At 49.8% G+C, this 26,909-nt stretch overlaps 21 non-coding genes across 21 annotated transcripts; all 21 read left to right on the top strand.

Moving 5' to 3' along the window:
• Positions 1-1,118: 1,118 nt before the first annotated feature.
• Positions 1,119-1,237, top strand: LOC126273724 (5S ribosomal RNA). Its single transcript, XR_007549566.1, has one exon. It is a non-coding gene; the product is annotated as a 5S ribosomal RNA (ribosomal RNA).
• Positions 1,238-2,383: 1,146 nt separating this feature from the next.
• LOC126273723 (5S ribosomal RNA) lies at positions 2,384-2,502 on the top strand. The gene has a single exon (XR_007549565.1). It is a non-coding gene; the product is annotated as a 5S ribosomal RNA (ribosomal RNA).
• A 1,136-nt stretch (positions 2,503-3,638) lies between these two features.
• LOC126273722 (5S ribosomal RNA) lies at positions 3,639-3,757 on the top strand. The gene has a single exon (XR_007549564.1). It is a non-coding gene; the product is annotated as a 5S ribosomal RNA (ribosomal RNA).
• A 1,136-nt stretch (positions 3,758-4,893) lies between these two features.
• LOC126273721 (5S ribosomal RNA) lies at positions 4,894-5,012 on the top strand. The gene has a single exon (XR_007549563.1). It is a non-coding gene; the product is annotated as a 5S ribosomal RNA (ribosomal RNA).
• Positions 5,013-6,158: 1,146 nt separating this feature from the next.
• Positions 6,159-6,277, top strand: LOC126273720 (5S ribosomal RNA). Its single transcript, XR_007549562.1, has one exon. It is a non-coding gene; the product is annotated as a 5S ribosomal RNA (ribosomal RNA).
• Positions 6,278-7,423: 1,146 nt separating this feature from the next.
• LOC126273719 (5S ribosomal RNA) lies at positions 7,424-7,542 on the top strand. Its single transcript, XR_007549561.1, has one exon. It is a non-coding gene; the product is annotated as a 5S ribosomal RNA (ribosomal RNA).
• A 1,146-nt stretch (positions 7,543-8,688) lies between these two features.
• On the top strand, positions 8,689-8,807 carry LOC126273718 (5S ribosomal RNA). The gene has a single exon (XR_007549560.1). It is a non-coding gene; the product is annotated as a 5S ribosomal RNA (ribosomal RNA).
• A 1,146-nt stretch (positions 8,808-9,953) lies between these two features.
• LOC126273717 (5S ribosomal RNA) lies at positions 9,954-10,072 on the top strand. Its single transcript, XR_007549559.1, has one exon. It is a non-coding gene; the product is annotated as a 5S ribosomal RNA (ribosomal RNA).
• A 1,146-nt stretch (positions 10,073-11,218) lies between these two features.
• On the top strand, positions 11,219-11,337 carry LOC126273716 (5S ribosomal RNA). The gene has a single exon (XR_007549558.1). It is a non-coding gene; the product is annotated as a 5S ribosomal RNA (ribosomal RNA).
• Positions 11,338-12,473: 1,136 nt separating this feature from the next.
• LOC126273714 (5S ribosomal RNA) lies at positions 12,474-12,592 on the top strand. Its single transcript, XR_007549555.1, has one exon. It is a non-coding gene; the product is annotated as a 5S ribosomal RNA (ribosomal RNA).
• Positions 12,593-13,728: 1,136 nt separating this feature from the next.
• On the top strand, positions 13,729-13,847 carry LOC126273713 (5S ribosomal RNA). Its single transcript, XR_007549554.1, has one exon. It is a non-coding gene; the product is annotated as a 5S ribosomal RNA (ribosomal RNA).
• A 1,136-nt stretch (positions 13,848-14,983) lies between these two features.
• LOC126273712 (5S ribosomal RNA) lies at positions 14,984-15,102 on the top strand. Its single transcript, XR_007549553.1, has one exon. It is a non-coding gene; the product is annotated as a 5S ribosomal RNA (ribosomal RNA).
• A 1,146-nt stretch (positions 15,103-16,248) lies between these two features.
• LOC126273711 (5S ribosomal RNA) lies at positions 16,249-16,367 on the top strand. Its single transcript, XR_007549552.1, has one exon. It is a non-coding gene; the product is annotated as a 5S ribosomal RNA (ribosomal RNA).
• Positions 16,368-17,503: 1,136 nt separating this feature from the next.
• On the top strand, positions 17,504-17,622 carry LOC126273710 (5S ribosomal RNA). Its single transcript, XR_007549551.1, has one exon. It is a non-coding gene; the product is annotated as a 5S ribosomal RNA (ribosomal RNA).
• A 1,136-nt stretch (positions 17,623-18,758) lies between these two features.
• On the top strand, positions 18,759-18,877 carry LOC126274128 (5S ribosomal RNA). Its single transcript, XR_007549955.1, has one exon. It is a non-coding gene; the product is annotated as a 5S ribosomal RNA (ribosomal RNA).
• Positions 18,878-20,023: 1,146 nt separating this feature from the next.
• Positions 20,024-20,142, top strand: LOC126273709 (5S ribosomal RNA). The gene has a single exon (XR_007549550.1). It is a non-coding gene; the product is annotated as a 5S ribosomal RNA (ribosomal RNA).
• A 1,136-nt stretch (positions 20,143-21,278) lies between these two features.
• Positions 21,279-21,397, top strand: LOC126273708 (5S ribosomal RNA). Its single transcript, XR_007549549.1, has one exon. It is a non-coding gene; the product is annotated as a 5S ribosomal RNA (ribosomal RNA).
• Positions 21,398-22,533: 1,136 nt separating this feature from the next.
• Positions 22,534-22,652, top strand: LOC126273707 (5S ribosomal RNA). The gene has a single exon (XR_007549548.1). It is a non-coding gene; the product is annotated as a 5S ribosomal RNA (ribosomal RNA).
• Positions 22,653-23,798: 1,146 nt separating this feature from the next.
• Positions 23,799-23,917, top strand: LOC126273706 (5S ribosomal RNA). Its single transcript, XR_007549547.1, has one exon. It is a non-coding gene; the product is annotated as a 5S ribosomal RNA (ribosomal RNA).
• Positions 23,918-25,053: 1,136 nt separating this feature from the next.
• Positions 25,054-25,172, top strand: LOC126273705 (5S ribosomal RNA). Its single transcript, XR_007549546.1, has one exon. It is a non-coding gene; the product is annotated as a 5S ribosomal RNA (ribosomal RNA).
• Positions 25,173-26,308: 1,136 nt separating this feature from the next.
• Positions 26,309-26,427, top strand: LOC126273703 (5S ribosomal RNA). Its single transcript, XR_007549544.1, has one exon. It is a non-coding gene; the product is annotated as a 5S ribosomal RNA (ribosomal RNA).
• The last annotated feature ends 482 nt before the right edge of the window (positions 26,428-26,909 follow it).

Raw genomic sequence — 26,909 nt, 5'->3', positions numbered from 1 at the left:
TACACCTGCCAGTCCTCTTTTCATACAAACTCTCAGGTGCGACAAAGATGCTTCCACAAGCATTTTAAACCACTGTATTAAACGTAAGATGTGAAATTACAGCAATGAACTCAGTTTGAACAAGAATGCGCGGAGGAAGAGTGCTAGGAACTCGTTGAAAATAACGAAACACTGCGAATCGACATATGTGCTCTTAAAATGCGTCAGAGCCTACTGTTTTGTAGGAGCGCTAAATTCCAATTTTGTAGCAGTGCACAACGGCAAATTTGTAAACAAAAATTTACCTTTCGTCGCTACAAGAGATGGATACTTTGCCGAACAGCCTGTGTCTTGTGTGCATGTTTTCGCACCTTTCCACGGCACGGCGCAGCACAGAGCGGCTCTGGTAGCTCCGAACGGCCGCACACGGCGCCTCGGACACGTCGGTTCGGCCCGCGCCCATCTCGCAGATGCTTCTCGTACTTGTGCTGTCATATGGACCACGACCCGAGCGGCAGCGAGCGGCAGTCGAGCAAAGTCGGGACAAGTCGGGACGGAAGGGGACAGCCGAGAATGCACCGTGCGAATTACGCAAATATCTGGAAGCGCGACGCGTGTCAGGCAGGTGAGACCGCTTCCCTCTGTCTTCATTTCTTGCTTTCTTGTCACTACCCCTGCCAGCCCTTTTTTCATGCTACCTTTCTCATGTGACATAGATGCTTCCATACTGATTTTAAACTATCGTAAGATACGATATTAAGGAGCTCAATTTGAAAAGAGTGCGCCAAGGAAGACTTCCAAAGAGTCTCTGGAAATAACAAAACAGTGTGAAGTGACAGAAATGTTGTGAAATACGTCAGGGCATATTGTTTTGTAGCAGTGCACAACGGCAAATTTGTAAACAAAAATTTACCTTTCGTCGCTACAAGAGATGGATACTTTGTCGAACAAACGAATGACAGGCGGTGCAACGAGCAGCTGTGTTGTGCGTCTGACCCACGTGGCGGCGCGCCGCACTGCGCGTCGCCTTCGAGGTGGAAGGACGTGCTTTGCGTCAAATGTGCCACCGAAAACGGCGATTGCGTGTGTTGGGAGGAGAGGCGAAGCCTTCTTCTGCCGTGCGGCTACTGTATAAGGACGCCAACGGCCATACCATGTTGAATACACCGGTTCTCGTCCGATCACCGAAGTTAAGCAACATCGGGCCCGGTTAGTACTTGGATGGGTGACCGCCTGGGAACACCGGGTGCTGTTGGCTCCCTCTCTTCTTTTAAATTTTATGTCACTACACCTGCCAGTCCTCTTTTCATACAAACTCTCAGGTGCGACAAAGATGCTTCCACAAGCATTTTAAACCACTGTATTAAACGTAAGATGTGAAATTACAGCAATGAACTCAGTTTGAACAAGAATGCGCGGAGGAAGAGTGCTAGGAACTCGTTGAAAATAACGAAACACTGCGAATCGACATATGTGCTCTTAAAATGCGTCAGAGCCTACTGTTTTGTAGGAGCGCTAAATTCCAATTTTGTAGCAGTGCACAACGGCAAATTTGTAAACAAAAATTTACCTTTCGTCGCTACAAGAGATGGATACTTTGCCGAACAGCCTGTGTCTTGTGTGCATGTTTTCGCACCTTTCCACGGCACGGCGCAGCACAGAGCGGCTCTGGTAGCTCCGAACGGCCGCACACGGCGCCTCGGACACGTCGGTTCGGCCCGCGCCCATCTCGCAGATGCTTCTCGTACTTGTGCTGTCATATGGACCACGACCCGAGCGGCAGCGAGCGGCAGTCGAGCAAAGTCGGGACAAGTCGGGACGGAAGGGGACAGCCGAGAATGCACCGTGCGAATTACGCAAATATCTGGAAGCGCGACGCGTGTCAGGCAGGTGAGACCGCTTCCCTCTGTCTTCATTTCTTGCTTTCTTGTCACTACCCCTGCCAGCCCTTTTTTCATGCTACCTTTCTCATGTGACATAGATGCTTCCATACTGATTTTAAACTATCGTAAGATACGATATTAAGGAGCTCAATTTGAAAAGAGTGCGCCAAGGAAGACTTCCAAAGAGTCTCTGGAAATAACAAAACAGTGTGAAGTGACAGAAATGTTGTGAAATACGTCAGGGCATATTGTTTTGTAGCAGTGCACAACGGCAAATTTGTAAACAAAAATTTACCTTTCGTCGCTACAAGAGATGGATACTTTGTCGAACAAACGAATGACAGGCGGTGCAACGAGCAGCTGTGTTGTGCGTCTGACCCACGTGGCGGCGCGCCGCACTGCGCGTCGCCTTCGAGGTGGAAGGACGTGCTTTGCGTCAAATGTGCCACCGAAAACGGCGATTGCGTGTGTTGGGAGGAGAGGCGAAGCCTTCTTCTGCCGTGCGGCTACTGTATAAGGACGCCAACGGCCATACCATGTTGAATACACCGGTTCTCGTCCGATCACCGAAGTTAAGCAACATCGGGCCCGGTTAGTACTTGGATGGGTGACCGCCTGGGAACACCGGGTGCTGTTGGCTCCCTCTCTTCTTTTAAATTTTATGTCACTACACCTGCCAGTCCTCTTTTCATACAAACTCTCAGGTGCGACAAAGATGCTTCCACAAGCATTTTAAACCACTGTATTAAACGTAAGATGTGAAATTACAGCAATGAACTCAGTTTGAACAAGAATGCGCGGAGGAAGAGTGCTAGGAACTCGTTGAAAATAACGAAACACTGCGAATCGACAGATGTGCTCTTAAAATGCGTCAGAGCCTACTGTTTTGTAGGAGCGCTAAATTCCAATTTTGTAGCAGTGCACAACGGCAAATTTGTAAACAAAAATTTACCTTTCGTCGCTACAAGAGATGGATACTTTGCCGAACAGCCTGTGTCTTGTGTGCATGTTTTCGCACCTTTCCACGGCACGGCGCAGCACAGAGCGGCTCTGGTAGCTCCGAACGGCCGCACACGGCGCCTCGGACACGTCGGTTCGGCCCGCGCCCATCTCGCAGATGCTTCTCGTACTTGTGCTGTCATATGGACCACGACCCGAGCGGCAGTCGAGCAAAGTCGGGACAAGTCGGGACGGAAGGGGACAGCCGAGAATGCACCGTGCGAATTACGCAAATATCTGGAAGCGCGACGCGTGTCAGGCAGGTGAGACCGCTTCCCTCTGTCTTCATTTCTTGCTTTCTTGTCACTACCCCTGCCAGCCCTTTTTTCATGCTACCTTTCTCATGTGACATAGATGCTTCCATACTGATTTTAAACTATCGTAAGATACGATATTAAGGAGCTCAATTTGAAAAGAGTGCGCCAAGGAAGACTTCCAAAGAGTCTCTGGAAATAACAAAACAGTGTGAAGTGACAGAAATGTTGTGAAATACGTCAGGGCATATTGTTTTGTAGCAGTGCACAACGGCAAATTTGTAAACAAAAATTTACCTTTCGTCGCTACAAGAGATGGATACTTTGTCGAACAAACGAATGACAGGCGGTGCAACGAGCAGCTGTGTTGTGCGTCTGACCCACGTGGCGGCGCGCCGCACTGCGCGTCGCCTTCGAGGTGGAAGGACGTGCTTTGCGTCAAATGTGCCACCGAAAACGGCGATTGCGTGTGTTGGGAGGAGAGGCGAAGCCTTCTTCTGCCGTGCGGCTACTGTATAAGGACGCCAACGGCCATACCATGTTGAATACACCGGTTCTCGTCCGATCACCGAAGTTAAGCAACATCGGGCCCGGTTAGTACTTGGATGGGTGACCGCCTGGGAACACCGGGTGCTGTTGGCTCCCTCTCTTCTTTTAAATTTTATGTCACTACACCTGCCAGTCCTCTTTTCATACAAACTCTCAGGTGCGACAAAGATGCTTCCACAAGCATTTTAAACCACTGTATTAAACGTAAGATGTGAAATTACAGCAATGAACTCAGTTTGAACAAGAATGCGCGGAGGAAGAGTGCTAGGAACTCGTTGAAAATAACGAAACACTGCGAATCGACAGATGTGCTCTTAAAATGCGTCAGAGCCTACTGTTTTGTAGGAGCGCTAAATTCCAATTTTGTAGCAGTGCACAACGGCAAATTTGTAAACAAAAATTTACCTTTCGTCGCTACAAGAGATGGATACTTTGCCGAACAGCCTGTGTCTTGTGTGCATGTTTTCGCACCTTTCCACGGCACGGCGCAGCACAGAGCGGCTCTGGTAGCTCCGAACGGCCGCACACGGCGCCTCGGACACGTCGGTTCGGCCCGCGCCCATCTCGCAGATGCTTCTCGTACTTGTGCTGTCATATGGACCACGACCCGAGCGGCAGCGAGCGGCAGTCGGGACAAGTCGGGACGGAAGGGGACAGCCGAGAATGCACCGTGCGAATTACGCAAATATCTGGAAGCGCGACGCGTGTCAGGCAGGTGAGACCGCTTCCCTCTGTCTTCATTTCTTGCTTTCTTGTCACTACCCCTGCCAGCCCTTTTTTCATGCTACCTTTCTCATGTGACATAGATGCTTCCATACTGATTTTAAACTATCGTAAGATACGATATTAAGGAGCTCAATTTGAAAAGAGTGCGCCAAGGAAGACTTCCAAAGAGTCTCTGGAAATAACAAAACAGTGTGAAGTGACAGAAATGTTGTGAAATACGTCAGGGCATATTGTTTTGTAGCAGTGCACAACGGCAAATTTGTAAACAAAAATTTACCTTTCGTCGCTACAAGAGATGGATACTTTGTCGAACAAACGAATGACAGGCGGTGCAACGAGCAGCTGTGTTGTGCGTCTGACCCACGTGGCGGCGCGCCGCACTGCGCGTCGCCTTCGAGGTGGAAGGACGTGCTTTGCGTCAAATGTGCCACCGAAAACGGCGATTGCGTGTGTTGGGAGGAGAGGCGAAGCCTTCTTCTGCCGTGCGGCTACTGTATAAGGACGCCAACGGCCATACCATGTTGAATACACCGGTTCTCGTCCGATCACCGAAGTTAAGCAACATCGGGCCCGGTTAGTACTTGGATGGGTGACCGCCTGGGAACACCGGGTGCTGTTGGCTCTCTCTCTTCTTTTAAATTTTATGTCACTACACCTGCCAGTCCTCTTTTCATACAAACTCTCAGGTGCGACAAAGATGCTTCCACAAGCATTTTAAACCACTGTATTAAACGTAAGATGTGAAATTACAGCAATGAACTCAGTTTGAACAAGAATGCGCGGAGGAAGAGTGCTAGGAACTCGTTGAAAATAACGAAACACTGCGAATCGACAGATGTGCTCTTAAAATGCGTCAGAGCCTACTGTTTTGTAGGAGCGCTAAATTCCAATTTTGTAGCAGTGCACAACGGCAAATTTGTAAACAAAAATTTACCTTTCGTCGCTACAAGAGATGGATACTTTGCCGAACAGCCTGTGTCTTGTGTGCATGTTTTCGCACCTTTCCACGGCACGGCGCAGCACAGAGCGGCTCTGGTAGCTCCGAACGGCCGCACACGGCGCCTCGGACACGTCGGTTCGGCCCGCGCCCATCTCGCAGATGCTTCTCGTACTTGTGCTGTCATATGGACCACGACCCGAGCGGCAGCGAGCGGCAGTCGAGCAAAGTCGGGACAAGTCGGGACGGAAGGGGACAGCCGAGAATGCACCGTGCGAATTACGCAAATATCTGGAAGCGCGACGCGTGTCAGGCAGGTGAGACCGCTTCCCTCTGTCTTCATTTCTTGCTTTCTTGTCACTACCCCTGCCAGCCCTTTTTTCATGCTACCTTTCTCATGTGACATAGATGCTTCCATACTGATTTTAAACTATCGTAAGATACGATATTAAGGAGCTCAATTTGAAAAGAGTGCGCCAAGGAAGACTTCCAAAGAGTCTCTGGAAATAACAAAACAGTGTGAAGTGACAGAAATGTTGTGAAATACGTCAGGGCATATTGTTTTGTAGCAGTGCACAACGGCAAATTTGTAAACAAAAATTTACCTTTCGTCGCTACAAGAGATGGATACTTTGTCGAACAAACGAATGACAGGCGGTGCAACGAGCAGCTGTGTTGTGCGTCTGACCCACGTGGCGGCGCGCCGCACTGCGCGTCGCCTTCGAGGTGGAAGGACGTGCTTTGCGTCAAATGTGCCACCGAAAACGGCGATTGCGTGTGTTGGGAGGAGAGGCGAAGCCTTCTTCTGCCGTGCGGCTACTGTATAAGGACGCCAACGGCCATACCATGTTGAATACACCGGTTCTCGTCCGATCACCGAAGTTAAGCAACATCGGGCCCGGTTAGTACTTGGATGGGTGACCGCCTGGGAACACCGGGTGCTGTTGGCTCCCTCTCTTCTTTTAAATTTTATGTCACTACACCTGCCAGTCCTCTTTTCATACAAACTCTCAGGTGCGACAAAGATGCTTCCACAAGCATTTTAAACCACTGTATTAAACGTAAGATGTGAAATTACAGCAATGAACTCAGTTTGAACAAGAATGCGCGGAGGAAGAGTGCTAGGAACTCGTTGAAAATAACGAAACACTGCGAATCGACAGATGTGCTCTTAAAATGCGTCAGAGCCTACTGTTTTGTAGGAGCGCTAAATTCCAATTTTGTAGCAGTGCACAACGGCAAATTTGTAAACAAAAATTTACCTTTCGTCGCTACAAGAGATGGATACTTTGCCGAACAGCCTGTGTCTTGTGTGCATGTTTTCGCACCTTTCCACGGCACGGCGCAGCACAGAGCGGCTCTGGTAGCTCCGAACGGCCGCACACGGCGCCTCGGACACGTCGGTTCGGCCCGCGCCCATCTCGCAGATGCTTCTCGTACTTGTGCTGTCATATGGACCACGACCCGAGCGGCAGCGAGCGGCAGTCGAGCAAAGTCGGGACAAGTCGGGACGGAAGGGGACAGCCGAGAATGCACCGTGAGAATTACGCAAATATCTGGAAGCGCGACGCGTGTCAGGCAGGTGAGACCGCTTCCCTCTGTCTTCATTTCTTGCTTTCTTGTCACTACCCCTGCCAGCCCTTTTTTCATGCTACCTTTCTCATGTGACATAGATGCTTCCATACTGATTTTAAACTATCGTAAGATACGATATTAAGGAGCTCAATTTGAAAAGAGTGCGCCAAGGAAGACTTCCAAAGAGTCTCTGGAAATAACAAAACAGTGTGAAGTGACAGAAATGTTGTGAAATACGTCAGGGCATATTGTTTTGTAGCAGTGCACAACGGCAAATTTGTAAACAAAAATTTACCTTTCGTCGCTACAAGAGATGGATACTTTGTCGAACAAACGAATGACAGGCGGTGCAACGAGCAGCTGTGTTGTGCGTCTGACCCACGTGGCGGCGCGCCGCACTGCGCGTCGCCTTCGAGGTGGAAGGACGTGCTTTGCGTCAAATGTGCCACCGAAAACGGCGATTGCGTGTGTTGGGAGGAGAGGCGAAGCCTTCTTCTGCCGTGCGGCTACTGTATAAGGACGCCAACGGCCATACCATGTTGAATACACCGGTTCTCGTCCGATCACCGAAGTTAAGCAACATCGGGCCCGGTTAGTACTTGGATGGGTGACCGCCTGGGAACACCGGGTGCTGTTGGCTCCCTCTCTTCTTTTAAATTTTATGTCACTACACCTGCCAGTCCTCTTTTCATACAAACTCTCAGGTGCGACAAAGATGCTTCCACAAGCATTTTAAACCACTGTATTAAACGTAAGATGTGAAATTACAGCAATGAACTCAGTTTGAACAAGAATGCGCGGAGGAAGAGTGCTAGGAACTCGTTGAAAATAACGAAACACTGCGAATCGACAGATGTGCTCTTAAAATGCGTCAGAGCCTACTGTTTTGTAGGAGCGCTAAATTCCAATTTTGTAGCAGTGCACAACGGCAAATTTGTAAACAAAAATTTACCTTTCGTCGCTACAAGAGATGGATACTTTGCCGAACAGCCTGTGTCTTGTGTGCATGTTTTCGCACCTTTCCACGGCACGGCGCAGCACAGAGCGGCTCTGGTAGCTCCGAACGGCCGCACACGGCGCCTCGGACACGTCGGTTCGGCCCGCGCCCATCTCGCAGATGCTTCTCGTACTTGTGCTGTCATATGGACCACGACCCGAGCGGCAGCGAGCGGCAGTCGAGCAAAGTCGGGACAAGTCGGGACGGAAGGGGACAGCCGAGAATGCACCGTGAGAATTACGCAAATATCTGGAAGCGCGACGCGTGTCAGGCAGGTGAGACCGCTTCCCTCTGTCTTCATTTCTTGCTTTCTTGTCACTACCCCTGCCAGCCCTTTTTTCATGCTACCTTTCTCATGTGACATAGATGCTTCCATACTGATTTTAAACTATCGTAAGATACGATATTAAGGAGCTCAATTTGAAAAGAGTGCGCCAAGGAAGACTTCCAAAGAGTCTCTGGAAATAACAAAACAGTGTGAAGTGACAGAAATGTTGTGAAATACGTCAGGGCATATTGTTTTGTAGCAGTGCACAACGGCAAATTTGTAAACAAAAATTTACCTTTCGTCGCTACAAGAGATGGATACTTTGTCGAACAAACGAATGACAGGCGGTGCAACGAGCAGCTGTGTTGTGCGTCTGACCCACGTGGCGGCGCGCCGCACTGCGCGTCGCCTTCGAGGTGGAAGGACGTGCTTTGCGTCAAATGTGCCACCGAAAACGGCGATTGCGTGTGTTGGGAGGAGAGGCGAAGCCTTCTTCTGCCGTGCGGCTACTGTATAAGGACGCCAACGGCCATACCATGTTGAATACACCGGTTCTCGTCCGATCACCGAAGTTAAGCAACATCGGGCCCGGTTAGTACTTGGATGGGTGACCGCCTGGGAACACCGGGTGCTGTTGGCTCCCTCTCTTCTTTTAAATTTTATGTCACTACACCTGCCAGTCCTCTTTTCATACAAACTCTCAGGTGCGACAAAGATGCTTCCACAAGCATTTTAAACCACTGTATTAAACGTAAGATGTGAAATTACAGCAATGAACTCAGTTTGAACAAGAATGCGCGGAGGAAGAGTGCTAGGAACTCGTTGAAAATAACGAAACACTGCGAATCGACAGATGTGCTCTTAAAATGCGTCAGAGCCTACTGTTTTGTAGGAGCGCTAAATTCCAATTTTGTAGCAGTGCACAACGGCAAATTTGTAAACAAAAATTTACCTTTCGTCGCTACAAGAGATGGATACTTTGCCGAACAGCCTGTGTCTTGTGTGCATGTTTTCGCACCTTTCCACGGCACGGCGCAGCACAGAGCGGCTCTGGTAGCTCCGAACGGCCGCACACGGCGCCTCGGACACGTCGGTTCGGCCCGCGCCCATCTCGCAGATGCTTCTCGTACTTGTGCTGTCATATGGACCACGACCCGAGCGGCAGCGAGCGGCAGTCGAGCAAAGTCGGGACAAGTCGGGACGGAAAGGGACAGCCGAGAATGCACCGTGCGAATTACGCAAATATCTGGAAGCGCGACGCGTGTCAGGCAGGTGAGACCGCTTCCCTCTGTCTTCATTTCTTGCTTTCTTGTCACTACCCCTGCCAGCCCTTTTTTCATGCTACCTTTCTCATGTGACATAGATGCTTCCATACTGATTTTAAACTATCGTAAGATACGATATTAAGGAGCTCAATTTGAAAAGAGTGCGCCAAGGAAGACTTCCAAAGAGTCTCTGGAAATAACAAAACAGTGTGAAGTGACAGAAATGTTGTGAAATACGTCAGGGCATATTGTTTTGTAGCAGTGCACAACGGCAAATTTGTAAACAAAAATTTACCTTTCGTCGCTACAAGAGATGGATACTTTGTCGAACAAACGAATGACAGGCGGTGCAACGAGCAGCTGTGTTGTGCGTCTGACCCACGTGGCGGCGCGCCGCACTGCGCGTCGCCTTCGAGGTGGAAGGACGTGCTTTGCGTCAAATGTGCCACCGAAAACGGCGATTGCGTGTGTTGGGAGGAGAGGCGAAGCCTTCTTCTGCCGTGCGGCTACTGTATAAGGACGCCAACGGCCATACCATGTTGAATACACCGGTTCTCGTCCGATCACCGAAGTTAAGCAACATCGGGCCCGGTTAGTACTTGGATGGGTGACCGCCTGGGAACACCGGGTGCTGTTGGCTCCCTCTCTTCTTTTAAATTTTATGTCACTACACCTGCCAGTCCTCTTTTCATACAAACTCTCAGGTGCGACAAAGATGCTTCCACAAGCATTTTAAACCACTGTATTAAACGTAAGATGTGAAATTACAGCAATGAACTCAGTTTGAACAAGAATGCGCGGAGGAAGAGTGCTAGGAACTCGTTGAAAATAACGAAACACTGCGAATCGACAGATGTGCTCTTAAAATGCGTCAGAGCCTACTGTTTTGTAGGAGCGCTAAATTCCAATTTTGTAGCAGTGCACAACGGCAAATTTGTAAACAAAAATTTACCTTTCGTCGCTACAAGAGATGGATACTTTGCCGAACAGCCTGTGTCTTGTGTGCATGTTTTCGCACCTTTCCACGGCACGGCGCAGCACAGAGCGGCTCTGGTAGCTCCGAACGGCCGCACACGGCGCCTCGGACACGTCGGTTCGGCCCGCGCCCATCTCGCAGATGCTTCTCGTACTTGTGCTGTCATATGGACCACGACCCGAGCGGCAGCGAGCGGCAGTCGAGCAAAGTCGGGACAAGTCGGGACGGAAGGCGACAGCCGAGAATGCACCGTGCGAATTACGCAAATATCTGGAAGCGCGACGCGTGTCAGGCAGGTGAGACCGCTTCCCTCTGTCTTCATTTCTTGCTTTCTTGTCACTACCCCTGCCAGCCCTTTTTTCATGCTACCTTTCTCATGTGACATAGATGCTTCCATACTGATTTTAAACTATCGTAAGATACGATATTAAGGAGCTCAATTTGAAAAGAGTGCGCCAAGGAAGACTTCCAAAGAGTCTCTGGAAATAACAAAACAGTGTGAAGTGACAGAAATGTTGTGAAATACGTCAGGGCATATTGTTTTGTAGCAGTGCACAACGGCAAATTTGTAAACAAAAATTTACCTTTCGTCGCTACAAGAGATGGATACTTTGTCGAACAAACGAATGACAGGCGGTGCAACGAGCAGCTGTGTTGTGCGTCTGACCCACGTGGCGGCGCGCCGCACTGCGCGTCGCCTTCGAGGTGGAAGGACGTGCTTTGCGTCAAATGTGCCACCGAAAACGGCGATTGCGTGTGTTGGGAGGAGAGGCGAAGCCTTCTTCTGCCGTGCGGCTACTGTATAAGGACGCCAACGGCCATACCATGTTGAATACACCGGTTCTCGTCCGATCACCGAAGTTAAGCAACATCGGGCCCGGTTAGTACTTGGATGGGTGACCGCCTGGGAACACCGGGTGCTGTTGGCTCCCTCTCTTCTTTTAAATTTTATGTCACTACACCTGCCAGTCCTCTTTTCATACAAACTCTCAGGTGCGACAAAGATGCTTCCACAAGCATTTTAAACCACTGTATTAAACGTAAGATGTGAAATTACAGCAATGAACTCAGTTTGAACAAGAATGCGCGGAGGAAGAGTGCTAGGAACTCGTTGAAAATAACGAAACACTGCGAATCGACAGATGTGCTCTTAAAATGCGTCAGAGCCTACTGTTTTGTAGGAGCGCTAAATTCCAATTTTGTAGCAGTGCACAACGGCAAATTTGTAAACAAAAATTTACCTTTCGTCGCTACAAGAGATGGATACTTTGCCGAACAGCCTGTGTCTTGTGTGCATGTTTTCGCACCTTTCCACGGCACGGCGCAGCACAGAGCGGCTCTGGTAGCTCCGAACGGCCGCACACGGCGCCTCGGACACGTCGGTTCGGCCCGCGCCCATCTCGCAGATGCTTCTCGTACTTGTGCTGTCATATGGACCACGACCCGAGCGGCAGCGAGCGGCAGTCGGGACAAGTCGGGACGGAAGGGGACAGCCGAGAATGCACCGTGCGAATTACGCAAATATCTGGAAGCGCGACGCGTGTCAGGCAGGTGAGACCGCTTCCCTCTGTCTTCATTTCTTGCTTTCTTGTCACTACCCCTGCCAGCCCTTTTTTCATGCTACCTTTCTCATGTGACATAGATGCTTCCATACTGATTTTAAACTATCGTAAGATACGATATTAAGGAGCTCAATTTGAAAAGAGTGCGCCAAGGAAGACTTCCAAAGAGTCTCTGGAAATAACAAAACAGTGTGAAGTGACAGAAATGTTGTGAAATACGTCAGGGCATATTGTTTTGTAGCAGTGCACAACGGCAAATTTGTAAACAAAAATTTACCTTTCGTCGCTACAAGAGATGGATACTTTGTCGAACAAACGAATGACAGGCGGTGCAACGAGCAGCTGTGTTGTGCGTCTGACCCACGTGGCGGCGCGCCGCACTGCGCGTCGCCTTCGAGGTGGAAGGACGTGCTTTGCGTCAAATGTGCCACCGAAAACGGCGATTGCGTGTGTTGGGAGGAGAGGCGAAGCCTTCTTCTGCCGTGCGGCTACTGTATAAGGACGCCAACGGCCATACCATGTTGAATACACCGGTTCTCGTCCGATCACCGAAGTTAAGCAACATCGGGCCCGGTTAGTACTTGGATGGGTGACCGCCTGGGAACACCGGGTGCTGTTGGCTCCCTCTCTTCTTTTAAATTTTATGTCACTACACCTGCCAGTCCTCTTTTCATACAAACTCTCAGGTGCGACAAAGATGCTTCCACAAGCATTTTAAACCACTGTATTAAACGTAAGATGTGAAATTACAGCAATGAACTCAGTTTGAACAAGAATGCGCGGAGGAAGAGTGCTAGGAACTCGTTGAAAATAACGAAACACTGCGAATCGACAGATGTGCTCTTAAAATGCGTCAGAGCCTACTGTTTTGTAGGAGCGCTAAATTCCAATTTTGTAGCAGTGCACAACGGCAAATTTGTAAACAAAAATTTACCTTTCGTCGCTACAAGAGATGGATACTTTGCCGAACAGCCTGTGTCTTGTGTGCATGTTTTCGCACCTTTCCACGGCACGGCGCAGCACAGAGCGGCTCTGGTAGCTCCGAACGGCCGCACACGGCGCCTCGGACACGTCGGTTCGGCCCGCGCCCATCTCGCAGATGCTTCTCGTACTTGTGCTGTCATATGGACCACGACCCGAGCGGCAGCGAGCGGCAGTCGGGACAAGTCGGGACGGAAGGGGACAGCCGAGAATGCACCGTGCGAATTACGCAAATATCTGGAAGCGCGACGCGTGTCAGGCAGGTGAGACCGCTTCCCTCTGTCTTCATTTCTTGCTTTCTTGTCACTACCCCTGCCAGCCCTTTTTTCATGCTACCTTTCTCATGTGACATAGATGCTTCCATACTGATTTTAAACTATCGTAAGATACGATATTAAGGAGCTCAATTTGAAAAGAGTGCGCCAAGGAAGACTTCCAAAGAGTCTCTGGAAATAACAAAACAGTGTGAAGTGACAGAAATGTTGTGAAATACGTCAGGGCATATTGTTTTGTAGCAGTGCACAACGGCAAATTTGTAAACAAAAATTTACCTTTCGTCGCTACAAGAGATGGATACTTTGTCGAACAAACGAATGACAGGCGGTGCAACGAGCAGCTGTGTTGTGCGTCTGACCCACGTGGCGGCGCGCCGCACTGCGCGTCGCCTTCGAGGTGGAAGGACGTGCTTTGCGTCAAATGTGCCACCGAAAACGGCGATTGCGTGTGTTGGGAGGAGAGGCGAAGCCTTCTTCTGCCGTGCGGCTACTGTATAAGGACGCCAACGGCCATACCATGTTGAATACACCGGTTCTCGTCCGATCACCGAAGTTAAGCAACATCGGGCCCGGTTAGTACTTGGATGGGTGACCGCCTGGGAACACCGGGTGCTGTTGGCTCCCTCTCTTCTTTTAAATTTTATGTCACTACACCTGCCAGTCCTCTTTTCATACAAACTCTCAGGTGCGACAAAGATGCTTCCACAAGCATTTTAAACCACTGTATTAAACGTAAGATGTGAAATTACAGCAATGAACTCAGTTTGAACAAGAATGCGCGGAGGAAGAGTGCTAGGAACTCGTTGAAAATAACGAAACACTGCGAATCGACAGATGTGCTCTTAAAATGCGTCAGAGCCTACTGTTTTGTAGGAGCGCTAAATTCCAATTTTGTAGCAGTGCACAACGGCAAATTTGTAAACAAAAATTTACCTTTCGTCGCTACAAGAGATGGATACTTTGCCGAACAGCCTGTGTCTTGTGTGCATGTTTTCGCACCTTTCCACGGCACGGCGCAGCACAGAGCGGCTCTGGTAGCTCCGAACGGCCGCACACGGCGCCTCGGACACGTCGGTTCGGCCCGCGCCCATCTCGCAGATGCTTCTCGTACTTGTGCTGTCATATGGACCACGACCCGAGCGGCAGCGAGCGGCAGTCGGGACAAGTCGGGACGGAAGGGGACAGCCGAGAATGCACCGTGCGAATTACGCAAATATCTGGAAGCGCGACGCGTGTCAGGCAGGTGAGACCGCTTCCCTCTGTCTTCATTTCTTGCTTTCTTGTCACTACCCCTGCCAGCCCTTTTTTCATGCTACCTTTCTCATGTGACATAGATGCTTCCATACTGATTTTAAACTATCGTAAGATACGATATTAAGGAGCTCAATTTGAAAAGAGTGCGCCAAGGAAGACTTCCAAAGAGTCTCTGGAAATAACAAAACAGTGTGAAGTGACAGAAATGTTGTGAAATACGTCAGGGCATATTGTTTTGTAGCAGTGCACAACGGCAAATTTGTAAACAAAAATTTACCTTTCGTCGCTACAAGAGATGGATACTTTGTCGAACAAACGAATGACAGGCGGTGCAACGAGCAGCTGTGTTGTGCGTCTGACCCACGTGGCGGCGCGCCGCACTGCGCGTCGCCTTCGAGGTGGAAGGACGTGCTTTGCGTCAAATGTGCCACCGAAAACGGCGATTGCGTGTGTTGGGAGGAGAGGCGAAGCCTTCTTCTGCCGTGCGGCTACTGTATAAGGACGCCAACGGCCATACCATGTTGAATACACCGGTTCTCGTCCGATCACCGAAGTTAAGCAACATCGGGCCCGGTTAGTACTTGGATGGGTGACCGCCTGGGAACACCGGGTGCTGTTGGCTCCCTCTCTTCTTTTAAATTTTATGTCACTACACCTGCCAGTCCTCTTTTCATACAAACTCTCAGGTGCGACAAAGATGCTTCCACAAGCATTTTAAACCACTGTATTAAACGTAAGATGTGAAATTACAGCAATGAACTCAGTTTGAACAAGAATGCGCGGAGGAAGAGTGCTAGGAACTCGTTGAAAATAACGAAACACTGCGAATCGACAGATGTGCTCTTAAAATGCGTCAGAGCCTACTGTTTTGTAGGAGCGCTAAATTCCAATTTTGTAGCAGTGCACAACGGCAAATTTGTAAACAAAAATTTACCTTTCGTCGCTACAAGAGATGGATACTTTGCCGAACAGCCTGTGTCTTGTGTGCATGTTTTCGCACCTTTCCACGGCACGGCGCAGCACAGAGCGGCTCTGGTAGCTCCGAACGGCCGCACACGGCGCCTCGGACACGTCGGTTCGGCCCGCGCCCATCTCGCAGATGCTTCTCGTACTTGTGCTGTCATATGGACCACGACCCGAGCGGCAGCGAGCGGCAGTCGAGCAAAGTCGGGACAAGTCGGGACGGAAAGGGACAGCCGAGAATGCACCGTGCGAATTACGCAAATATCTGGAAGCGCGACGCGTGTCAGGCAGGTGAGACCGCTTCCCTCTGTCTTCATTTCTTGCTTTCTTGTCACTACCCCTGCCAGCCCTTTTTTCATGCTACCTTTCTCATGTGACATAGATGCTTCCATACTGATTTTAAACTATCGTAAGATACGATATTAAGGAGCTCAATTTGAAAAGAGTGCGCCAAGGAAGACTTCCAAAGAGTCTCTGGAAATAACAAAACAGTGTGAAGTGACAGAAATGTTGTGAAATACGTCAGGGCATATTGTTTTGTAGCAGTGCACAACGGCAAATTTGTAAACAAAAATTTACCTTTCGTCGCTACAAGAGATGGATACTTTGTCGAACAAACGAATGACAGGCGGTGCAACGAGCAGCTGTGTTGTGCGTCTGACCCACGTGGCGGCGCGCCGCACTGCGCGTCGCCTTCGAGGTGGAAGGACGTGCTTTGCGTCAAATGTGCCACCGAAAACGGCGATTGCGTGTGTTGGGAGGAGAGGCGAAGCCTTCTTCTGCCGTGCGGCTACTGTATAAGGACGCCAACGGCCATACCATGTTGAATACACCGGTTCTCGTCCGATCACCGAAGTTAAGCAACATCGGGCCCGGTTAGTACTTGGATGGGTGACCGCCTGGGAACACCGGGTGCTGTTGGCTCCCTCTCTTCTTTTAAATTTTATGTCACTACACCTGCCAGTCCTCTTTTCATACAAACTCTCAGGTGCGACAAAGATGCTTCCACAAGCATTTTAAACCACTGTATTAAACGTAAGATGTGAAATTACAGCAATGAACTCAGTTTGAACAAGAATGCGCGGAGGAAGAGTGCTAGGAACTCGTTGAAAATAACGAAACACTGCGAATCGACAGATGTGCTCTTAAAATGCGTCAGAGCCTACTGTTTTGTAGGAGCGCTAAATTCCAATTTTGTAGCAGTGCACAACGGCAAATTTGTAAACAAAAATTTACCTTTCGTCGCTACAAGAGATGGATACTTTGCCGAACAGCCTGTGTCTTGTGTGCATGTTTTCGCACCTTTCCACGGCACGGCGCAGCACAGAGCGGCTCTGGTAGCTCCGAACGGCCGCACACGGCGCCTCGGACACGTCGGTTCGGCCCGCGCCCATCTCGCAGATGCTTCTCGTACTTGTGCTGTCATATGGACCACGACCCGAGCGGCAGCGAGCGGCAGTCGGGACAAGTCGGGACGGAAGGGGACAGCCGAGAATGCACCGTGCGAATTACGCAAATATCTGGAAGCGCGACGCGTGTCAGGCAGGTGAGACCGCTTCCCTCTGTCTTCATTTCTTGCTTTCTTGTCACTACCCCTGCCAGCCCTTTTTTCATGCTACCTTTCTCATGTGACATAGATGCTTCCATACTGATTTTAAACTATCGTAAGATACGATATTAAGGAGCTCAATTTGAAAAGAGTGCGCCAAGGAAGACTTCCAAAGAGTCTCTGGAAATAACAAAACAGTGTGAAGTGACAGAAATGTTGTGAAATACGTCAGGGCATATTGTTTTGTAGCAGTGCACAACGGCAAATTTGTAAACAAAAATTTACCTTTCGTCGCTACAAGAGATGGATACTTTGTCGAACAAACGAATGACAGGCGGTGCAACGAGCAGCTGTGTTGTGCGTCTGACCCACGTGGCGGCGCGCCGCACTGCGCGTCGCCTTCGAGGTGGAAGGACGTGCTTTGCGTCAAATGTGCCACCGAAAACGGCGATTGCGTGTGTTGGGAGGAGAGGCGAAGCCTTCTTCTGCCGTGCGGCTACTGTATAAGGACGCCAACGGCCATACCATGTTGAATACACCGGTTCTCGTCCGATCACCGAAGTTAAGCAACATCGGGCCCGGTTAGTACTTGGATGGGTGACCGCCTGGGAACACCGGGTGCTGTTGGCTCCCTCTCTTCTTTTAAATTTTATGTCACTACACCTGCCAGTCCTCTTTTCATACAAACTCTCAGGTGCGACAAAGATGCTTCCACAAGCATTTTAAACCACTGTATTAAACGTAAGATGTGAAATTACAGCAATGAACTCAGTTTGAACAAGAATGCGCGGAGGAAGAGTGCTAGGAACTCGTTGAAAATAACGAAACACTGCGAATCGACAGATGTGCTCTTAAAATGCGTCAGAGCCTACTGTTTTGTAGGAGCGCTAAATTCCAATTTTGTAGCAGTGCACAACGGCAAATTTGTAAACAAAAATTTACCTTTCGTCGCTACAAGAGATGGATACTTTGCCGAACAGCCTGTGTCTTGTGTGCATGTTTTCGCACCTTTCCACGGCACGGCGCAGCACAGAGCGGCTCTGGTAGCTCCGAACGGCCGCACACGGCGCCTCGGACACGTCGGTTCGGCCCGCGCCCATCTCGCAGATGCTTCTCGTACTTGTGCTGTCATATGGACCACGACCCGAGCGGCAGCGAGCGGCAGTCGGGACAAGTCGGGACGGAAGGGGACAGCCGAGAATGCACCGTGCGAATTACGCAAATATCTGGAAGCGCGACGCGTGTCAGGCAGGTGAGACCGCTTCCCTCTGTCTTCATTTCTTGCTTTCTTGTCACTACCCCTGCCAGCCCTTTTTTCATGCTACCTTTCTCATGTGACATAGATGCTTCCATACTGATTTTAAACTATCGTAAGATACGATATTAAGGAGCTCAATTTGAAAAGAGTGCGCCAAGGAAGACTTCCAAAGAGTCTCTGGAAATAACAAAACAGTGTGAAGTGACAGAAATGTTGTGAAATACGTCAGGGCATATTGTTTTGTAGCAGTGCACAACGGCAAATTTGTAAACAAAAATTTACCTTTCGTCGCTACAAGAGATGGATACTTTGTCGAACAAACGAATGACAGGCGGTGCAACGAGCAGCTGTGTTGTGCGTCTGACCCACGTGGCGGCGCGCCGCACTGAGCGTCGCCTTCGAGGTGGAAGGACGTGCTTTGCGTCAAATGTGCCACCGAAAACGGCGATTGCGTGTGTTGGGAGGAGAGGCGAAGCCTTCTTCTGCCGTGCGGCTACTGTATAAGGACGCCAACGGCCATACCATGTTGAATACACCGGTTCTCGTCCGATCACCGAAGTTAAGCAACATCGGGCCCGGTTAGTACTTGGATGGGTGACCGCCTGGGAACACGGGGTGCTGTTGGCTCCCTCTCTTCTTTTAAATTTTATGTCACTACACCTGCCAGTCCTCTTTTCATACAAACTCTCAGGTGCGACAAAGATGCTTCCACAAGCATTTTAAACCACTGTATTAAACGTAAGATGTGAAATTACAGCAATGAACTCAGTTTGAACAAGAATGCGCGGAGGAAGAGTGCTAGGAACTCGTTGAAAATAACGAAACACTGCGAATCGACAGATGTGCTCTTAAAATGCGTCAGAGCCTACTGTTTTGTAGGAGCGCTAAATTCCAATTTTGTAGCAGTGCACAACGGCAAATTTGTAAACAAAAATTTACCTTTCGTCGCTACAAGAGATGGATACTTTGCCGAACAGCCTGTGTCTTGTGTGCATGTTTTCGCACCTTTCCACGGCACGGCGCAGCACAGAGCGGCTCTGGTAGCTCCGAACGGCCGCACACGGCGCCTCGGACACGTCGGTTCGGCCCGCGCCCATCTCGCAGATGCTTCTCGTACTTGTGCTGTCATATGGACCACGACCCGAGCGGCAGCGAGCGGCAGTCGAGCAAAGTCGGGACAAGTCGGGACGGAAAGGGACAGCCGAGAATGCACCGTGCGAATTACGCAAATATCTGGAAGCGCGACGCGTGTCAGGCAGGTGAGACCGCTTCCCTCTGTCTTCATTTCTTGCTTTCTTGTCACTACCCCTGCCAGCCCTTTTTTCATGCTACCTTTCTCATGTGACATAGATGCTTCCATACTGATTTTAAACTATCGTAAGATACGATATTAAGGAGCTCAATTTGAAAAGAGTGCGCCAAGGAAGACTTCCAAAGAGTCTCTGGAAATAACAAAACAGTGTGAAGTGACAGAAATGTTGTGAAATACGTCAGGGCATATTGTTTTGTAGCAGTGCACAACGGCAAATTTGTAAACAAAAATTTACCTTTCGTCGCTACAAGAGATGGATACTTTGTCGAACAAACGAATGACAGGCGGTGCAACGAGCAGCTGTGTTGTGCGTCTGACCCACGTGGCGGCGCGCCGCACTGCGCGTCGCCTTCGAGGTGGAAGGACGTGCTTTGCGTCAAATGTGCCACCGAAAACGGCGATTGCGTGTGTTGGGAGGAGAGGCGAAGCCTTCTTCTGCCGTGCGGCTACTGTATAAGGACGCCAACGGCCATACCATGTTGAATACACCGGTTCTCGTCCGATCACCGAAGTTAAGCAACATCGGGCCCGGTTAGTACTTGGATGGGTGACCGCCTGGGAACACCGGGTGCTGTTGGCTCCCTCTCTTCTTTTAAATTTTATGTCACTACACCTGCCAGTCCTCTTTTCATACAAACTCTCAGGTGCGACAAAGATGCTTCCACAAGCATTTTAAACCACTGTATTAAACGTAAGATGTGAAATTACAGCAATGAACTCAGTTTGAACAAGAATGCGCGGAGGAAGAGTGCTAGGAACTCGTTGAAAATAACGAAACACTGCGAATCGACAGATGTGCTCTTAAAATGCGTCAGAGCCTACTGTTTTGTAGGAGCGCTAAATTCCAATTTTGTAGCAGTGCACAACGGCAAATTTGTAAACAAAAATTTACCTTTCGTCGCTACAAGAGATGGATACTTTGCCGAACAGCCTGTGTCTTGTGTGCATGTTTTCGCACCTTTCCACGGCACGGCGCAGCACAGAGCGGCTCTGGTAGCTCCGAACGGCCGCACACGGCGCCTCGGACACGTCGGTTCGGCCCGCGCCCATCTCGCAGATGCTTCTCGTACTTGTGCTGTCATATGGACCACGACCCGAGCGGCAGCGAGCGGCAGTCGGGACAAGTCGGGACGGAAGGGGACAGCCGAGAATGCACCGTGCGAATTACGCAAATATCTGGAAGCGCGACGCGTGTCAGGCAGGTGAGACCGCTTCCCTCTGTCTTCATTTCTTGCTTTCTTGTCACTACCCCTGCCAGCCCTTTTTTCATGCTACCTTTCTCATGTGACATAGATGCTTCCATACTGATTTTAAACTATCGTAAGATACGATATTAAGGAGCTCAATTTGAAAAGAGTGCGCCAAGGAAGACTTCCAAAGAGTCTCTGGAAATAACAAAACAGTGTGAAGTGACAGAAATGTTGTGAAATACGTCAGGGCATATTGTTTTGTAGCAGTGCACAACGGCAAATTTGTAAACAAAAATTTACCTTTCGTCGCTACAAGAGATGGATACTTTGTCGAACAAACGAATGACAGGCGGTGCAACGAGCAGCTGTGTTGTGCGTCTGACCCACGTGGCGGCGCGCCGCACTGCGCGTCGCCTTCGAGGTGGAAGGACGTGCTTTGCGTCAAATGTGCCACCGAAAACGGCGATTGCGTGTGTTGGGAGGAGAGGCGAAGCCTTCTTCTGCCGTGCGGCTACTGTATAAGGACGCCAACGGCCATACCATGTTGAATACACCGGTTCTCGTCCGATCACCGAAGTTAAGCAACATCGGGCCCGGTTAGTACTTGGATGGGTGACCGCCTGGGAACACCGGGTGCTGTTGGCTCCCTCTCTTCTTTTAAATTTTATGTCACTACACCTGCCAGTCCTCTTTTCATACAAACTCTCAGGTGCGACAAAGATGCTTCCACAAGCATTTTAAACCACTGTATTAAACGTAAGATGTGAAATTACAGCAATGAACTCAGTTTGAACAAGAATGCGCGGAGGAAGAGTGCTAGGAACTCGTTGAAAATAACGAAACACTGCGAATCGACAGATGTGCTCTTAAAATGCGTCAGAGCCTACTGTTTTGTAGGAGCGCTAAATTCCAATTTTGTAGCAGTGCACAACGGCAAATTTGTAAACAAAAATTTACCTTTCGTCGCTACAAGAGATGGATACTTTGCCGAACAGCCTGTGTCTTGTGTGCATGTTTTCGCACCTTTCCACGGCACGGCGCAGCACAGAGCGGCTCTGGTAGCTCCGAACGGCCGCACACGGCGCCTCGGACACGTCGGTTCGGCCCGCGCCCATCTCGCAGATGCTTCTCGTACTTGTGCTGTCATATGGACCACGACCCGAGCGGCAGCGAGCGGCAGTCGGGACAAGTCGGGACGGAAGGGGACAGCCGAGAATGCACCGTGCGAATTACGCAAATATCTGGAAGCGCGACGCGTGTCAGGCAGGTGAGACCGCTTCCCTCTGTCTTCATTTCTTGCTTTCTTGTCACTACCCCTGCCAGCCCTTTTTTCATGCTACCTTTCTCATGTGACATAGATGCTTCCATACTGATTTTAAACTATCGTAAGATACGATATTAAGGAGCTCAATTTGAAAAGAGTGCGCCAAGGAAGACTTCCAAAGAGTCTCTGGAAATAACAAAACAGTGTGAAGTGACAGAAATGTTGTGAAATACGTCAGGGCATATTGTTTTGTAGCAGTGCACAACGGCAAATTTGTAAACAAAAATTTACCTTTCGTCGCTACAAGAGATGGATACTTTGTCGAACAAACGAATGACAGGCGGTGCAACGAGCAGCTGTGTTGTGCGTCTGACCCACGTGGCGGCGCGCCGCACTGAGCGTCGCCTTCGAGGTGGAAGGACGTGCTTTGCGTCAAATGTGCCACCGAAAACGGCGATTGCGTGTGTTGGGAGGAGAGGCGAAGCCTTCTTCTGCCGTGCGGCTACTGTATAAGGACGCCAACGGCCATACCATGTTGAATACACCGGTTCTCGTCCGATCACCGAAGTTAAGCAACATCGGGCCCGGTTAGTACTTGGATGGGTGACCGCCTGGGAACACCGGGTGCTGTTGGCTCCCTCTCTTCTTTTAAATTTTATGTCACTACACCTGCCAGTCCTCTTTTCATACAAACTCTCAGGTGCGACAAAGATGCTTCCACAAGCATTTTAAACCACTGTATTAAACGTAAGATGTGAAATTACAGCAATGAACTCAGTTTGAACAAGAATGCGCGGAGGAAGAGTGCTAGGAACTCGTTGAAAATAACGAAACACTGCGAATCGACAGATGTGCTCTTAAAATGCGTCAGAGCCTACTGTTTTGTAGGAGCGCTAAATTCCAATTTTGTAGCAGTGCACAACGGCAAATTTGTAAACAAAAATTTACCTTTCGTCGCTACAAGAGATGGATACTTTGCCGAACAGCCTGTGTCTTGTGTGCATGTTTTCGCACCTTTCCACGGCACGGCGCAGCACAGAGCGGCTCTGGTAGCTCCGAACGGCCGCACACGGCGCCTCGGACACGTCGGTTCGGCCCGCGCCCATCTCGCAGATGCTTCTCGTACTTGTGCTGTCATATGGACCACGACCCGAGCGGCAGCGAGCGGCAGTCGAGCAAAGTCGGGACAAGTCGGGACGGAAAGGGACAGCCGAGAATGCACCGTGCGAATTACGCAAATATCTGGAAGCGCGACGCGTGTCAGGCAGGTGAGACCGCTTCCCTCTGTCTTCATTTCTTGCTTTCTTGTCACTACCCCTGCCAGCCCTTTTTTCATGCTACCTTTCTCATGTGACATAGATGCTTCCATACTGATTTTAAACTATCGTAAGATACGATATTAAGGAGCTCAATTTGAAAAGAGTGCGCCAAGGAAGACTTCCAAAGAGTCTCTGGAAATAACAAAACAGTGTGAAGTGACAGAAATGTTGTGAAATACGTCAGGGCATATTGTTTTGTAGCAGTGCACAACGGCAAATTTGTAAACAAAAATTTACCTTTCGTCGCTACAAGAGATGGATACTTTGTCGAACAAACGAATGACAGGCGGTGCAACGAGCAGCTGTGTTGTGCGTCTGACCCACGTGGCGGCGCGCCGCACTGCGCGTCGCCTTCGAGGTGGAAGGACGTGCTTTGCGTCAAATGTGCCACCGAAAACGGCGATTGCGTGTGTTGGGAGGAGAGGCGAAGCCTTCTTCTGCCGTGCGGCTACTGTATAAGGACGCCAACGGCCATACCATGTTGAATACACCGGTTCTCGTCCGATCACCGAAGTTAAGCAACATCGGGCCCGGTTAGTACTTGGATGGGTGACCGCCTGGGAACACCGGGTGCTGTTGGCTCCCTCTCTTCTTTTAAATTTTATGTCACTACACCTGCCAGTCCTCTTTTCATACAAACTCTCAGGTGCGACAAAGATGCTTCCACAAGCATTTTAAACCACTGTATTAAACGTAAGATGTGAAATTACAGCAATGAACTCAGTTTGAACAAGAATGCGCGGAGGAAGAGTGCTAGGAACTCGTTGAAAATAACGAAACACTGCGAATCGACAGATGTGCTCTTAAAATGCGTCAGAGCCTACTGTTTTGTAGGAGCGCTAAATTCCAATTTTGTAGCAGTGCACAACGGCAAATTTGTAAACAAAAATTTACCTTTCGTCGCTACAAGAGATGGATACTTTGCCGAACAGCCTGTGTCTTGTGTGCATGTTTTCGCACCTTTCCACGGCACGGCGCAGCACAGAGCGGCTCTGGTAGCTCCGAACGGCCGCACACGGCGCCTCGGACACGTCGGTTCGGCCCGCGCCCATCTCGCAGATGCTTCTCGTACTTGTGCTGTCATATGGACCACGACCCGAGCGGCAGCGAGCGGCAGTCGGGACAAGTCGGGACGGAAGGGGACAGCCGAGAATGCACCGTGCGAATTACGCAAATATCTGGAAGCGCGACGCGTGTCAGGCAGGTGAGACCGCTTCCCTCTGTCTTCATTTCTTGCTTTCTTGTCACTACCCCTGCCAGCCCTTTTTTCATGCTACCTTTCTCATGTGACATAGATGCTTCCATACTGATTTTAAACTATCGTAAGATACGATATTAAGGAGCTCAATTTGAAAAGAGTGCGCCAAGGAAGACTTCCAAAGAGTCTCTGGAAATAACAAAACAGTGTGAAGTGACAGAAATGTTGTGAAATACGTCAGGGCATATTGTTTTGTAGCAGTGCACAACGGCAAATTTGTAAACAAAAATTTACCTTTCGTCGCTACAAGAGATGGATACTTTGTCGAACAAACGAATGACAGGCGGTGCAACGAGCAGCTGTGTTGTGCGTCTGACCCACGTGGCGGCGCGCCGCACTGAGCGTCGCCTTCGAGGTGGAAGGACGTGCTTTGCGTCAAATGTGCCACCGAAAACGGCGATTGCGTGTGTTGGGAGGAGAGGCGAAGCCTTCTTCTGCCGTGCGGCTACTGTATAAGGACGCCAACGGCCATACCATGTTGAATACACCGGTTCTCGTCCGATCACCGAAGTTAAGCAACATCGGGCCCGGTTAGTACTTGGATGGGTGACCGCCTGGGAACACCGGGTGCTGTTGGCTCCCTCTCTTCTTTTAAATTTTATGTCACTACACCTGCCAGTCCTCTTTTCATACAAACTCTCAGGTGCGACAAAGATGCTTCCACAAGCATTTTAAACCACTGTATTAAACGTAAGATGTGAAATTACAGCAATGAACTCAGTTTGAACAAGAATGCGCGGAGGAAGAGTGCTAGGAACTCGTTGAAAATAACGAAACACTGCGAATCGACAGATGTGCTCTTAAAATGCGTCAGAGCCTACTGTTTTGTAGGAGCGCTAAATTCCAATTTTGTAGCAGTGCACAACGGCAAATTTGTAAACAAAAATTTACCTTTCGTCGCTACAAGAGATGGATACTTTGCCGAACAGCCTGTGTCTTGTGTGCATGTTTTCGCACCTTTCCACGGCACGGCGCAGCACAGAGCGGCTCTGGTAGCTCCGAACGGCCGCACACGGCGCCTCGGACACGTCGGTTCGGCCCGCGCCCATCTCGCAGATGCTTCTCGTACTTGTGCTGTCATATGGACCACGACCCGAGCGGCAGCGAGCGGCAGTCGGGACAAGTCGGGACGGAAGGGGACAGCCGAGAATGCACCGTGCGAATTACGCAAATATCTGGAAGCGCGACGCGTGTCAGGCAGGTGAGACCGCTTCCCTCTGTCTTCATTTCTTGCTTTCTTGTCACTACCCCTGCCAGCCCTTTTTTCATGCTACCTTTCTCATGTGACATAGATGCTTCCATACTGATTTTAAACTATCGTAAGATACGATATTAAGGAGCTCAATTTGAAAAGAGTGCGCCAAGGAAGACTTCCAAAGAGTCTCTGGAAATAACAAAACAGTGTGAAGTGACAGAAATGTTGTGAAATACGTCAGGGCATATTGTTTTGTAGCAGTGCACAACGGCAAATTTGTAAACAAAAATTTACCTTTCGTCGCTACAAGAGATGGATACTTTGTCGAACAAACGAATGACAGGCGGTGCAACGAGCAGCTGTGTTGTGCGTCTGACCCACGTGGCGGCGCGCCGCACTGCGCGTCGCCTTCGAGGTGGAAGGACGTGCTTTGCGTCAAATGTGCCACCGAAAACGGCGATTGCGTGTGTTGGGAGGAGAGGCGAAGCCTTCTTCTGCCGTGCGGCTACTGTATAAGGACGCCAACGGCCATACCATGTTGAATACACCGGTTCTCGTCCGATCACCGAAGTTAAGCAACATCGGGCCCGGTTAGTACTTGGATGGGTGACCGCCTGGGAACACCGGGTGCTGTTGGCTCCCTCTCTTCTTTTAAATTTTATGTCACTACACCTGCCAGTCCTCTTTTCATACAAACTCTCAGGTGCGACAAAGATGCTTCCACAAGCATTTTAAACCACTGTATTAAACGTAAGATGTGAAATTACAGCAATGAACTCAGTTTGAACAAGAATGCGCGGAGGAAGAGTGCTAGGAACTCGTTGAAAATAACGAAACACTGCGAATCGACAGATGTGCTCTTAAAATGCGTCAGAGCCTACTGTTTTGTAGGAGCGCTAAATTCCAATTTTGTAGCAGTGCACAACGGCAAATTTGTAAACAAAAATTTACCTTTCGTCGCTACAAGAGATGGATACTTTGCCGAACAGCCTGTGTCTTGTGTGCATGTTTTCGCACCTTTCCACGGCACGGCGCAGCACAGAGCGGCTCTGGTAGCTCCGAACGGCCGCACACGGCGCCTCGGACACGTCGGTTCGGCCCGCGCCCATCTCGCAGATGCT

Source organism: Schistocerca gregaria, chromosome 5, assembly GCF_023897955.1.
Source record: "Schistocerca gregaria isolate iqSchGreg1 chromosome 5, iqSchGreg1.2, whole genome shotgun sequence".
NCBI lineage: Eukaryota > Metazoa > Arthropoda > Insecta > Orthoptera > Acrididae > Schistocerca > Schistocerca gregaria.
The sequence above is the reverse complement of the archived record's forward strand: the minus strand, read 5'-3'. Positions and strand labels throughout refer to the sequence as shown.